This window comes from Nycticebus coucang, chromosome 3 (assembly GCF_027406575.1).
Source record: "Nycticebus coucang isolate mNycCou1 chromosome 3, mNycCou1.pri, whole genome shotgun sequence".
Lineage (NCBI taxonomy): Eukaryota > Metazoa > Chordata > Mammalia > Primates > Lorisidae > Nycticebus > Nycticebus coucang.
In genome coordinates, this window is record NC_069782.1 from 27,443,489 (window position 1) to 27,457,250 (window position 13,762).

General features: G+C 39.1%; 1 protein-coding gene across 7 annotated transcripts in view; it reads left to right on the forward strand.

Annotated features, from left to right (window-relative positions):
* Nucleotides 1-1,602: 1,602 nt before the first annotated feature.
* Nucleotides 1,603-13,762, forward strand: part of CEP83 (centrosomal protein 83) — a 137,176-nt gene continuing 125,016 nt past the window's right edge. For 5 of the 7 annotated variants that reach the window (XR_008378833.1, XM_053584240.1, XM_053584244.1 and 2 more), the window contains exon 1: nt 1,603-2,035. The gene's annotated coding sequence lies outside the window, so the exon portion shown is untranslated. Of the gene's footprint in view, nt 2,036-8,968; nt 9,081-9,492; nt 9,579-13,762 lie in introns of all 7 variants that reach the window. The other 2 variants (XM_053584242.1, XM_053584243.1) reach the window with 2 other exon arrangements.

The window sequence follows — 13,762 nt, forward strand, 5'->3', positions numbered from 1 at the left end:
TATGGGTTCTACCCCCACCTCCAGAGATGGCGTCTGCTCTACTGCCCAGGCTGCATTCCAACTTTTGGGTTCAAGCCATCCTCCTGCCTCAGTCTCCCAAGTAGCTGAGCTTAGAGAAGTGTGCCACCTTACCAGGCTTCATTCTTTACCTCTAGTCTTTGATTCATCTAGCATTTATTTTAACACAAGAAATGAGATAGCTGTACAGCTTCTTCCAATGGTCACTCATTTCATGAATAATCTTTTTCTCACGGACCAATGATTTGTAATGTATAGTTCACTGGCTACAACTAAGATTTCTGGAGTTGTCCAGTCTCCAACATTTACAAGTAGGTAACTTTATAAAATGGAGATAATAACTGTACCTGTTTTACAGAGATGTGAGGGTTCACTAAAATAACCTGAAAAAGTATTCCAGTACTTGCTACATTACACTTGCAAATGTGAGCTATTATTATTACACTAAACGTTAAGTACACAGGGGTTTATTTCCAGATTCTCTATTAGATTCTTTGAAATAACTCCCATGTCTTTCTAATATCTTTCTAATGACCCTTATTTCTTCATTTCAACAAAAATGGTCACCTATTTGTTGCCTTTCTAATCCTGACTAAAGCCTGAAAATGTTAACCTTGGCGGTCAAACCCAAAACAAGGCACGGAACAAATACTGGGGAAGGCAAGGTGCCTGTTTCTTTCCAACATCTATTTTGAAAAGCTAAAGGTAGCCGGGCGTTGTGGCGGGCGCCTGTAGTCCCAGCTGCTCGGGAGGCTGAGGCAAAAGAATCGCGTAAGCCCAAGAGTTAGAGGTTGCTGTGAGCCGTGTGACGCCACGGCACTCTACCCGAGGGCGGTACAGTGAGACTCTGTCTCTACAAAAGAAAAAAAAGAAAGAAAACCTAAAGGAAAAAGCACCTTATCTCAGCCTTGGGGTTATAATACAAGATCTCAAAAGCTAGTTGTATTTTCCCCTCCTCGTTGACAACCTGAAGACACGCGGTTCACCCTGTTACCCCAAGTGGGCCTCGATTTGGGGATAACTCAGGGGATTTGGAGCAGGAGGTGCGGCGGAGATTCTCTCCTGGGCGGTTAGTCCTGACCTGAGAGTTCCCTCGTGGCAAGCTGGGCCGACCGCCCACTGGTGGGCTGATGCCCCAAGGCAGAAGTAGTAGGCAGGCGACTTCAGGAGCCCGCAAATCTGCACCCACAAGCGCGGGCGGGCGGGCGGAGGTGGCGACAGGACGACCATCGATGACCTTGGAGAGGAGGGAAGGAGAGGCAGCAAAAAGGGGAAGTCCCCTAGAGACGCTGCCCTGGCCCGAGGCCAGGGAGACACGCTTCCCGCGCCAACGACCCGCGTCACTCTGGGTCATTGAGGCGAGTGCCCGGGGCTAGATTCTCTGTTCCTTGGGGCTCGGTGAATCTCTGCGTGCCCTCAGGCCACCCCAGGAGCGCCTCCGGGCCGGGACACGCCCGCCGTCGCCCAGGGCAGCTCCAGACTCAGTTCGTTTGCCGCTTCCCTAACGGCTTTAGCCGCGGCCGGCGTCCGTGCGTGAGTGACGTCGGCGTAGGGGGCGGGACTTCCTGGTTGGCGCGTGGCTGGGTCTGCGGACCAAGCCCGCTCCTCCGCGGTGGAGGGGCGGCGGGCTGAGGCAGCGATTCCGCCAGAAAGTCAGCGCTGGTGCTGCCTTGCACTCCTGAGGAGACCAGTCCACCAGGAGGAGCGGGGCTTTTCGCCGCCGAGCTCGGAGCTTTCTCGAGATACCTCAGCTTTGCCTAGTGCAGGGGGCCCGAGGAGCCCGCTGGGCCCTTTGGGGCTTGCGCGGCGAGCAGCCGCCGGGACTTCCACAGGCGTGGCGGGCTGGGCAGACCCTCCGCTGTAGGACTCTAACCCTCAGCCTTAATGCCTCCGCGAGCCCAGCTGAGTGGGTGCCGATGGTTGGAGCTGTGGCGGTGTCTCTCGGTGGCAAGTGCGGCCAGAACTCCGGTCACTTAAGTTGTATGTGTGCAAGTTGCAAGGACCGTGTGTTAGTCTGGTACGTAACCTCTTTCTGGGGATAGCATCTTTGTCCGTGTTTTGGAATACTCATTTCCTCCCCCCCCGCCGTGCCCCACAACCTGACTTTGAATCCTTATTTTCTTTGTAAAGGAATTGAAGAGAGTGTTAGAAAAGTAGGCTGCGAGGCTTGTTCCGTAGCCAATTAAAGGCACGTGAGACTCTTTATGGAGTTTTTTGAAGCGCTCCAGCATGGTGGTTGTTTGGCCAGTTAAGTACCTCCAATTTCATTTATGATAAAAAAGCTATACTAACATTTTTCTTGGCCTCGAGAACAGCAATGTTGGCTGTCATTAGTGAGATAACGTCTAAAATATGTTAGTGTATGCTGGGTAAATATTTAGTGTCCAACTTTTGACTGTAATCAATGGGCACTGCTCTTAACAATATCCATTGCTGAATGTTTTGAAAGCCTTTGGTGGCATTAGTTGTAATGATGAAGCTGTTTCAAATCTTAACGAGGTCTAGCGTTAGGGAGAGACTTGTTCATGATACATACATAGTTCATAATCTGTTCAGACTGTAAGCACCAAATACTTGCGAGGGTCCAAAACTGAGTAGGTCGTTGGAACAATGCGTCAGTTACCCAGTAACATCTCAGTAAACAAATACAACATTCAGCTAGAAAATATATCCTACAGTTGTCTGGATTTAGAATTATCAAAATTCATGAGGTTAGCCTGTAGGTGGTGACAGTTAATACTATCTTTTGTCTTGAAGTTTGATTTCAAACTCATTTTGTTCAGAATTAGGAGAATGCTTTATGTTTCAATGTCACAAGAGGAATCTCCTCAGAGTTGCAAGTAGATTTGAGTTGTCCTTTGCTTATTTGGGACAGAGCATGCTAAGTAGTACCTAGAGTATTTTCTTTTCAAATCAGATCAAGTGTGCAGACTAATTAGAAATATTCTCAAATAACAGCATAGTACCAATTAGAGTTCCAGACATCATTGGGAGATTGAAATACTTATTATTCAAAGATAGTTTTTACTTCTTGTCTTAGCCAATAACCTCACTCTTCTGCTATTGAACTTAGTGATATAATTTGTATGGCAAGATTTTAGTTTTCAGAACACTTTCTCAATGATCTTTTGAATGTAATAACCTTTCAAGTATGAGGACATACAGACAGTGAGACTGAATGACTTCTTTGAAGTCAGTCTATTAGTGATGGGAATTGGAATTTGAAGTTTTTTTAAAAATTTTTTTTTTATTTTCAGCTTGTTTGTTCATCATTCTTCTTCGTTTGAAGTACTCTTTTTTTTTTGTTCATTTTCTTTCTTCTTTTTTTTCAATGCTTCCTCTGGTGATGCTCTGTCCCGTTGCCTCCCCAGTAGCTGGGATTACAGACGCCCACCACAACGTCTGGCTGTTTTTGATGTTAGTAGAGACAGGGTCTTGCTCTGGCTCACTGCTGTTACATACAGGTCTCGAACCTCTGAGCTCAGGCAATCCACCTGCCTCAGCCTCCCACAGCGCTGGGACTACAGGCGTGAGCCACCACGCCCGGCCTGGAATTTGAAGTTTTATGTTATTCCATAGACTTCATTTTTTAGTTCTCTCCCCCTTTTTCTTTCTTATATGCTGATGTTGAAATAATGAAATACTCATAAGTTGGGCAGGACAAATACGGGGAAAAAAATCAAGAATGATTCATGTTGTGTGATAAAATCCTTAGCACATGGACTACCACACTAGAAAAATTTTTTTCCTTGGGGCCATGGTATTTTATTAGGTCAAGATAAGTCAAGAGATGGATGAGTTATATATTTCACACCCTGGGTTCAAAACTATTGTAAGTTAAATACAACTCACATTGCAGTTAATGTGTTAGTAATCTGAAATCAACATTATGCCTTGGGAAGTTCGAATTCTAGAAGCTTAGAACAATGAAATCTTAACAGATTAGTGAATTGTCAGAATTCTTTATTTTTTTCTGTATATTGTCTTTTTGCCCAAGTGAGTGAGTTTGATTTTAATTTTGTCATACATAATGTATTAGGTTCATTAAGTACTTTCCTTACATTATGTAACCTGTGTCTACTTTTAGGGAATGTGTGTATATATCTGTGTAAAAGATTTCCTATAAACTGAAGTTCACATTTTTAAATTTAAGCTGAACTCTTCAAAATCCTTTTATCTTGTTTTTTCAAACTTATGTTTGTTTTTATAGAAAGTGATTTCTTCACTGTCCTCTAAACCTGCTATGTACTTTCTCCTTTCCATATTAGTCTTCATGTCTTTCTACCCCCTCATCTGATTTCTTCCCCCTCTTTCTTAAAATGTAAATTGTATTTTTTCCTGTATGTTTCACCTTCACTGTGAGCTCACACATACTGTAGGAGTAGTATGAATTTGTGAGGCATATGTATATTTGATACTTATACTTTCTGTTGTATTATTATTTTTTTAATCTTTATCTTGACATCCTAGGTAGATTGTAAGCTCCTTACGGGCAGAACTCCAGATCTCAATAAGCTATATCTGTAATCTTTTCCAAATAGAAGTTGTTGAATAAATGTTTCTTAAAGATGAGGAATGTGCATTTCTATATTTTTTCTCCTTCTTTAGCATAGTAGAAGTAAGAAGATTGTTGAGAGAGTAGATTAACTGAGGAAGGGCAACAGTAAACCTTAAGAAAGGAGATTAAGGAGTGAGTAGTATATCGGAATCAGAAGAAAAGTTTCTGTTCCTAAAAAGTGTGAATATTTGAGAATTTCCCTTGACAATACCAGCAGTAAGGACTCCCTCAGGAATGCTGGTACTACTCCCAGGTGGGTTTGGGGAGTTTGGTCCGTTTCCTGGTTCTTCCTAAGTAGAATCTTGGTTTTAAAAGTGTGCCCCTTCACACTGTCCTCCCTCTTCTCCTTCCGTCCTGCTGTTCCTCTCTCCATCTCCCTATTTTACTTCTTTCATCCCACTTTTTGACCTGGTTGAGACTTGATTTATGAAATTATGTCAGTTATTTCATCTGGCTGTCACAAATTAGCAATTCTCTTTAAGTTTATATTTATTTTTTCTATTAGACTTCTCTCATTCATAGAGTGCTGACTGTAAAGAATAGTACATTTATTTTTAGTAACTAAGCTGTGATAAAGGATATTACGAAAATCAGGAAATGACTAGTAATTTGCTTTCTGCATATTGTGGCCTTAAATTGCTTTTCGATTAAAATTCAGATTTAGGAGGAACCTGAACCTGGCCATTGCCTTGTGAAAGCACTTATTTTCAAAATATATACTTAAAATGTCCAGGTGTGTCTGATGCTTAGAAAGAAAATGTTACTTTAGTTGAAGGTGTAAAAAGGTAAAGTAGTTTGAGTCTCAGAGTACTTTATACCTCTTGGTTTGATTTTGTTTCTTGAGTGAGCTTGCCATCCTGGCTTCTGAGTTGTTGCCTGGTAACCCAATTGCAGTATAACATAGCAACCATTGAAAACAGTAGCTTTGGACTATAGGGATTTTCCTATTGAAGTTGCAGTGCCTTTCTCTAGTGTTCATATTCAATCTCTCTCAAATGTGATTACATTTTGGTTTAAGGCAGATTATTTCAAATATTAAATTTTAAGGGCATACAATATATGCTCTAAAGTATATATTTTTGATTACTGACAAATTATAACTTCCTGCACATTGTTTTTCACAGAGAGATGCATGATTATATTGAATTATTGTTTGTGTGAAGGACATGTGAAAACACTGGTTCAATTAAAGGTTAGCCTATTGGAGCAGAATAGCTGTTAAATAATAATTAACATTAGAATGTTCTACAACTGACACAGCCAGCCAGAGCTGAGTTAGTATGAAGTTGAAATGGTTGTTTTCTTAATAACATTTTTGTATTATTTCTGGAGCTTCATGGAAAGCTTAGAACAATAAGCACCATGATTTTTTGGGAAGAGAATTGTGTTTCAGGAGACCAAAGCTTGACTGGGTAAGTCACTTAACCTTTCTTGGCTTATTTTCTCATTTGAAAAAAAAGAAAAATCTCTGAAGATTTCTTCTGGAAATTGTATACTTTCAATTTAAAGCAAATTTTGTTTCTCCTGTTTAGAGGTTAGTCAATATCTGAGCTCCTATTATGGGTCTTGTACTATGCTGGGCATGGGGGAGACTGTTGACTAAGAGCATCATATCTCAAGCACCTTATTATCTGGTGGGAGAAATGGATAAATCGTAATTTTAATGTAATATGGTTAAGTGTTATAAGGATGAATAAGGATGTGTCTAGGGCATGTCAGAAGGGTGCTTGACCTAGAACTGAAGACAGTATGATTGAGGAATACCTCATTAGAATTTTCTAAGTATTACTTGAGAGTATACAGTTAAGTATTCACTGGTCTGGAGGGAGTTAGTCAAGGAAAACCAAAGAGAAGTTTCTTTGCATTGGAGAGGCAGAGTTAGGGATCATCATTAATAGCGGTAGTTGAGATTCTGGGTGTAGATGACATTCCTAGGGAGAGTTGTATATTATCAGAACACCAGCATGTAATGGGCAGATAGAGAAAGTAAGTAGGGAGTAAAACTAAAGTAGGGTAAGGTCTTAGAAGCCAAGGGAGGAACATCAAATTTAACTTATTGATTAAATGGAAATTGTTATTCAAGAAACATTGACTAATATGGCCCATAAATGTAAACCCATCTAAATAAAGATGGCTTTTGCAAAGATCAGTGGAGATAAGGTTAAGTCTTCGGTTAGCAGTGTAACAGAAAAGGGTATGTACTTTGGAGTCTGAATCCTGATGAAGGTTAGAATCTTGGTTCCACCACTTCACTAGCTAAAACTGCTCAACTTTTTGGACTGGTTACTTAATTTTCTGGTCCTCATTGTCTTCATATGTAAAATGATACTATTTCCACAAGCGTCATGTGTAGTGAAAGAAGTTGTAATACCTGACTCTTGAAGGACTTTCATTAAATGGTGATTTTCAAGTCTATTTCACTGTTACAGACTATTCTGAACTACACACTCTTCCTCCCCATTTCTCCACCCCTGGTTATATTCTTCTATCCATCAAAGTCTATCACAATTCTGCCTTTTCTTTGATATTTCCTGTATGGATGATATTCTAAAATTTCCGTAATGAAATGAACATGTCCTTATGTCTCTCAGAATTTTCATCACTGTATTTTTTTGTAAACCGTAAGGAAATTCTCTTATCCGACATATAAGAAGTTTGGAGATAGGTGGTTATAGGATTGTCAATTCAGTGGCTTAATGATATTTTTAAGAACCTGAATTCTTTCTTTTTGCTTGGCCATCCTTTGACCTCAGGCTTAATTACAAAACTTGATCATCCCATTTTCCAAAGTTCAGAAAAGAGAATGTTTTTCTTCTACTCAATCCCTTTTAAACAGCTTTATTGAGATATAATTTGCATACCATAAGAATCACTCATTGCAAGGGAACGATGTCATGTTTTGAGTAAATTGTGGAGTTGTACAACCATCATCAGAAGACTATTTCAGAACATTTTCATCAATCCCCTAGGTTCTTTCAAGCTTATTTGAAGTTAATCTGACTCCTGACATGAGCCCCAGAGAGCCATTGATTATAAAATTTGTTTTGTCCAGGCACTTTATATAAATAGAATCAACAATACAGTAGTTTTTTGTATATGGTTTCTCACACTTAATGTTTTTGAGGTTCACCCACGTACCATGTATCAATCTTTCTTCCTTTTAAATTGGTGGGTAGTATTCTTCTGTACACATATGCCACATTTTTCTTTTTCCATTCACCAGTATGAACTGTATTTTCAGTTTTTGGCTGTTATGAAAAGTGTTGCTATGAAGATTTGGCTGTAAGTCTTTATTTTTTTCTTTTGAGAAAAGAGTTTCCTCTTTGTCACCTCTGTGAGAGTGCAGTGGCATAATTAGTAGTTCACTGGAACCTCAAACTCCTGAGCTCAAGTGATCCTTCTGCCTCAGTCTTTGTAGGAACTGGGACTACAGGTATACACGCCTGGCTAAATTTTTTTATTTTTAGTAGAAATAGAGTCTTGCTCTGGCTTAGGCTGGTCTCAAATTCCTGCTCAAGCAATTCTCCTGCCTCAGCCTCCCAGAGTGCTATGATTTCTGGCGTGAGTCACTGCACCTGGCCTTGCTTGTAAGTCTTTGCATGAACATACTATATATATTCATTTCTTTGGGTAGATTCCTAGTAGATAGACTTGCTGAGTGGCTTAATAGTTTTCCAACATATACCACAGCTTATTAATCCATTCCTGGGTTGGTGGGCATTTAGGCTGTTTCTGTATTTGGTGATTGTAAGTTGAGCTGCGATAAACAGTCTAGTGCAGATGTCCTTATGGTAAAAGGATTTTTTTTTCTTCTGGGTGGATGCCTAATGAGATTGCAAGGATCAAATGGAAGGTCTAATTTGAGTTCTTTGAGGATTCTCCATACTTTTTCCAAAAAAGGCTGTATTAATTTGCAGTCCCGCCAGCAGTATAAAAGTGTTCCCTTCTGTCTGCCGCCACACCAGCATATGCAGGTTTGAGACTTTGTGATGTGGGCCATTCTCACTGGGGTTAGGTGATATCAGGGTGGTTTTGAGTTGCGTTTCCTGATGATTAGGGTTGATGAGCATTTTTTCATGTTTCTTAGCCATTCATCTGTCTTCTCTAGAGAAGGTTCTATTCATGTCTCTTGCCCAGTGATATATGGGATTATTGGGTCTTTTTTTGTTGATTAATTTGAGTTCTCTATAGATCCTAGTTAATCAAGTTTTTGTCCGATTCATAATATGCAAATATCTTTTCCCGTTCTGAAGGTTGTCTGTTTGCTTTGGTTGTTATTTCCTTAGGTTTAAGTCCCATTTGTTTATTTTTGTTGTTGCAATTGCCACCAGGGTGATAACTTCAAGTGTTTTCGCCACATGACATTTCGTGTTCTTTTTTTTTTTTTTTAAGACAGAGCCTCAAGCTGTTGCCCTGGGTAAAGTGCTGTGGCATCACAGCTCACATTAACCTCCAACTCCTGGGCTCAAGTGATTCTCCGCCTCCGAAGTAGCTGGGACTACAGGTGCTCACCACAACACCTGGCTCTTTTTTGGTTGCAGCCGTCATTGTTGTTTGGCGGGCTCAGGCTGGATTCGAACCCGCCAGCTCAAGTGTATGTGGCTGGTGCCTTAGCCGCTTAAGCCACAGGAGCCAAGCCAACATTTATGTTCTTAATGGTGTCTTTTGAAGTGCAGAAGTATTAAATGAATTTCAATTTATATTTTTTCCCATGGTTTATGCTTTTCATGATAAATACTATAACAGCTTAGTATCTATTTTTCTTTTAGATGTAGGGTTTCTTTTCTTTTTTTTTTTTTGAGACAATGTCTGCATCTGTCAGGCTTGAGTGCAGTGGCATGATCATTGCAGCCTGCCAGCCTCTTGAATAGCTAGGAGTATAGGTCCTAACCTGGTTAATTTTTTTTTTTTTGTAGAGAAGAGATCTGATTATATTGTTCACTCTGGTCTCAAACTTCCAATTATTCTCCTGCCTTGGCCTCCCAAAGTGCTGGGATTACAGGTGAGAGCTACTGTGCCATGTTGAATTTCTGTATGTATGGTGTAAAGTAAGGATATAAGTTCATTTTTTTAAAATGTGGATTGCTAAATTGTCCTAGCACCATTTGTTGAAAAGACTTTTCTTTCCCTTGATTGTATTGGCATCTTTGTAAAATACCAGTTGACTATAATGTAAGGGTTTATTTCTAGACTTGCAGTACTCTTCCATATGTCTATATGCCTATCCTCACTCCAGTACTGTACTGTCTTATTTACTACAGTTTTATAGTAAGTTTCAAGTTGGGTAGTGTAAATCCTCTGACTGCTTTTTTTCAAAATTGAATCTATGTTCTTTCCATTTTGATATAAAATTTAGTACCAGCTTCTCTATTTCTATCTATGAGGATTTTTAGGATTTGCATTGAATCTATCCATTGTTAAACAGAAGAATCACTACCTTAGCAAAATTAAGTCTTTTAATCCATGAATATGTAATGTCTCTCTCCATTTACTTGGATATTTAGTTTCTCTCAATATGGTTTAGCTTTCAGTGTAAGTCAAGTACTTTTATTAAGTTTATTCTTAAAAATTTTATAATTTTGATGTTCGTGGGTATGGAGTTTCATTGTTTGATTTTTGATTATTCATTGATATCATATGGAAATGCGATCTTTTGCATATTGTTTCTATGTAGATGACCATGTCTTTGAATAAAACAATTATGCTTCTTTCCTTCCAATCTGAATGGTATTTATTTCTCCATTTTTGCCTTAATTTATAGGCCAGACCCCCCAGTAAGCTGTTGAATAGAGATTGAGAGTACATTGAGTTATTCCCAGTCTTGGGGGGAAAAGATAACAGGTTTTTATATTAAGAATAATGTTATCTATAAATTTTCCTTAGATGCCCTTTATTAGGTTGAGGATGTTCTCCTCCATCCTTAGTTTGTTGAGAGTTTTTAATCATGAATGAGTGTTAGATTTTGTCAGTGCTTTTTCTTGTGTCTGATGAGATGGTCATATGGTTTTCATTCCTTACTCTATTAATAATAGTATATTGCATTAATTGATTATTGGACATTAAACCAACCTTGTATTTCTGGAATAAATCTCGCTTGGTCATGCTGTGTAATCTCTTTTCAATGTTGAATATGGTTTAAATATTATTTGGGAATTTCACATTTATATGCATGAGGAATATTAGTCTAGTTTCTCTTCTCATGATACTTTTATCTGGTTTTGATACCAGGCCAACACTGGCCTCAGAGAAGGAATTGCATGGTGTTTCCTCCTCTGTTTTTCTAAAACAGTTTCCAAAGGATTGCTGTTACTTTAACTATTTGATAGTCTTCGTCAGTGAAGCTGTGTGGGTGTGGTATTTCCCTTTTTTTTTGTTAATTGAGACAGAGTCTCACTCTGTTGCTAGCTTGAGTACTGTGGCCTCAGCCTAGCTCATAGCAACCTCTTAACTCATTGGCTCAAGCAATCCTCCTGCCTCAGCTAGGACTATAGGTGTGAGTTACCATACCCAGCTAATTTTCCTATTTTTAGCAGGGACAGGGTCTTACTCAGGCTGGTCTCTCAACTCTTGAGCTCAAGTGATTGTCCTGCCTCAGTCTCCCAGAGTGTTAGCATTACAGGCATGAGTCACCATGCCTGGCTAGTCTGGTATTTTTTTTATGGGAAGATTTAAAATTATTAATTCATGTTGGGTGTCGTGGCTCAAGCCTGTAATCCTAGTACTCTGGGAGGCTGAGGTGGGTGGATTGCTTGAGCTCAGTATTCGAGACCACCCTGAGCAAGGGTGAGACCCTGTCTCTAAAAAAAGGAAAATAGCCAGGTGTTGTGGGGGGCACCTGTAGTCTCAGCTACTCTGGAGGCAGAGGCAAGAGAATTGCTTGAGCCCAAGAGTTTGAGGTTGCTGTGAGCTATGACATCATAGCACTCTACTGAGGGTCTCTCTTGAAAAAAAAACAATTCCATTTGATCACTTATAAAAGGTCTATTCAGATTTTCTGTTTCTTCTTGAGTTTTGGTTAATTTGCATGTTCTAGGAATTAGTCCATTTTGTATAAATTGCCTAATTTGATTTAAGGTTTATTTTTTCTAAGTAATTTTTAAAGTTGATAATGTATGTTGGTAATTGTGTTTCTTCTTTCATTCCTAATTTTGGTAATTTGTGTCTTTTATTTTCTTCATCATTCTAGCTAAGGGTTTTTCAATTTTGTTGGACTTTTCAAATAACCAACTTTTTGTTTTATTGATTTGAAAATAATTATATTTTTCTATTTCATGGATTTTTTTGCCTTTAATTTCTTTTTCTGCTTGCTTTGGTTTAATGTGCTCCCCCTTTTTATGGTTTCCTAAGGTGGAAACTTAGATTATTTGAGACCTTTCTTCTTTTTCTTATGTAAGTGTTTAAAGTTATAAATTTCCTTCTGTGCACTGCTTTAGCTTCATTCCTTATGTTTTGGTAATTCTTTCTGTGTGGATCACTAATTCCATTGTGATCAGGTAACATACTTTTTATGAGTTCAGTCTTACAAAATTTATTAAGACATGTTTTGTGGCCCCATTTATGTGGTGTATCCTGGAGAATGTTCTTATGTGTTTGAAAAGGATGTGTGTTTTATAGTCTTTAGGTGGAATGATCTGTGAGTTACAGTAAGTTGATTGGTCAGTTCCTCTATGTCCTTGCAGCAGATTTTCTGTCTTTTTCTTTTTTCTCTCTATTTTTTTTTTTTTTTTTTGAGACAGAGTCTCACTTTGTTGCCCTTTGTAGAGTGCATGGTGTCATAGCTCATAGCAAACTCAAACTCTTGGGCTCAGGCAATTCTCTTGCCTCAGCCTCCCAAGTAGCTGTGACTACTGGCACCCACCACAATCTTGAGCAATTTTTAGAGGCAAGGTCTGGCTCTGGCTCAGGCTGGTCTGGAACCTGTGAGCTCAGGCAGTCCACCTGCCTTGGCCTTCCATAGTGCTAGGATTACAGGCATGAGCCACCACGCCTGGCCTTTCTGTCTTTTTCTGTCAGTCATTGTAATCTTCCAACTATTTTTGCTTAATTGTCTATTTCTGTTGTTTGCTTCTTGTATTTTGGGGTTCTGTTAGATGCATAAACACTTAATAATTGTTATATCTTCCTGATCCAGTGACCCTTTTATTGTTATGAAATATCCTTCTTTGGGTTTTTGTTTTTGTAATCCAATCTAACATTCTCCACCCTCTCCTTTTTCTTTTTCTTTTTGGCTGGGGCTGGGTTTGAACCTGCCACCTCTGGCATATGGGACCGGTGCCCTACTCCTTGAGCCACAGGCGCCACCCGCCCCCTCTCCTTTTTCTTTAAACATACTATCTCTCTCTCTATCACCTAGGCTGGAGTACAGTGACATGATTATAGCTCACTGCAGCCTTGAACTCCTGGGCTCAAACAAACCTTTTGCCTCAGCCTCCCAAGTAGCTAGGACTACAGACCACCACACTCAGCAATTTTTAATTTTTTGTAGTGATGAAGGTCTTGCCATGTTACCCACCCTGGTCTTGAACTCCTGGGCTCAAACAGCCTTCTTGCCTTGGCCTTCCAAAGTGGCATTGGCCTTCCAAAGATTGCTGACATGAGCCAACATGCCCAGCCTACATTCTCTTCCTTTTGAATGAGATGTTTAGTTCAATTATATTTAATGTAATTTTTGACATTAGTGGATTTGTATCTGTTACTTTTAAATTTGCTTTCTATTTGTTTTCTCTTGTTTTGCTTTTTTCTCTTTTTTACTGAATTTCTGTGAGACTTTTTTTTTAGAATACCTTTATAATTCTGTTGATTTCTTTTGCTATATTACATTATTTTCATAGTGGCTGCTCTAGGGATTACAATGTGAATTTTAACTTATTACATTTCCTTAAATTTTGGTAAATTTACAAAACTTCCAATATATCTCTTTTTATTTTGCGTTTTGGGTGCTATTATTGTCATATGTATTTTAGATGTGCATGTTGTAAACCTAACAATACAGCATTATAATTACTAGTACCTGTAAGTTTTATGTCTTTAAAAAATAAAGAAAATGAAGAAAAATTATATTTATAGTGTCTTTTATATTTACCTGTATGATTATAGTTTCTTGGCAGCTTTATTCTCCTATTCATATTCTCTGTTTTCTGTGGTGCGACTTCTTTTCGTCCTCAAAGACTTCCTTTGATATATCTC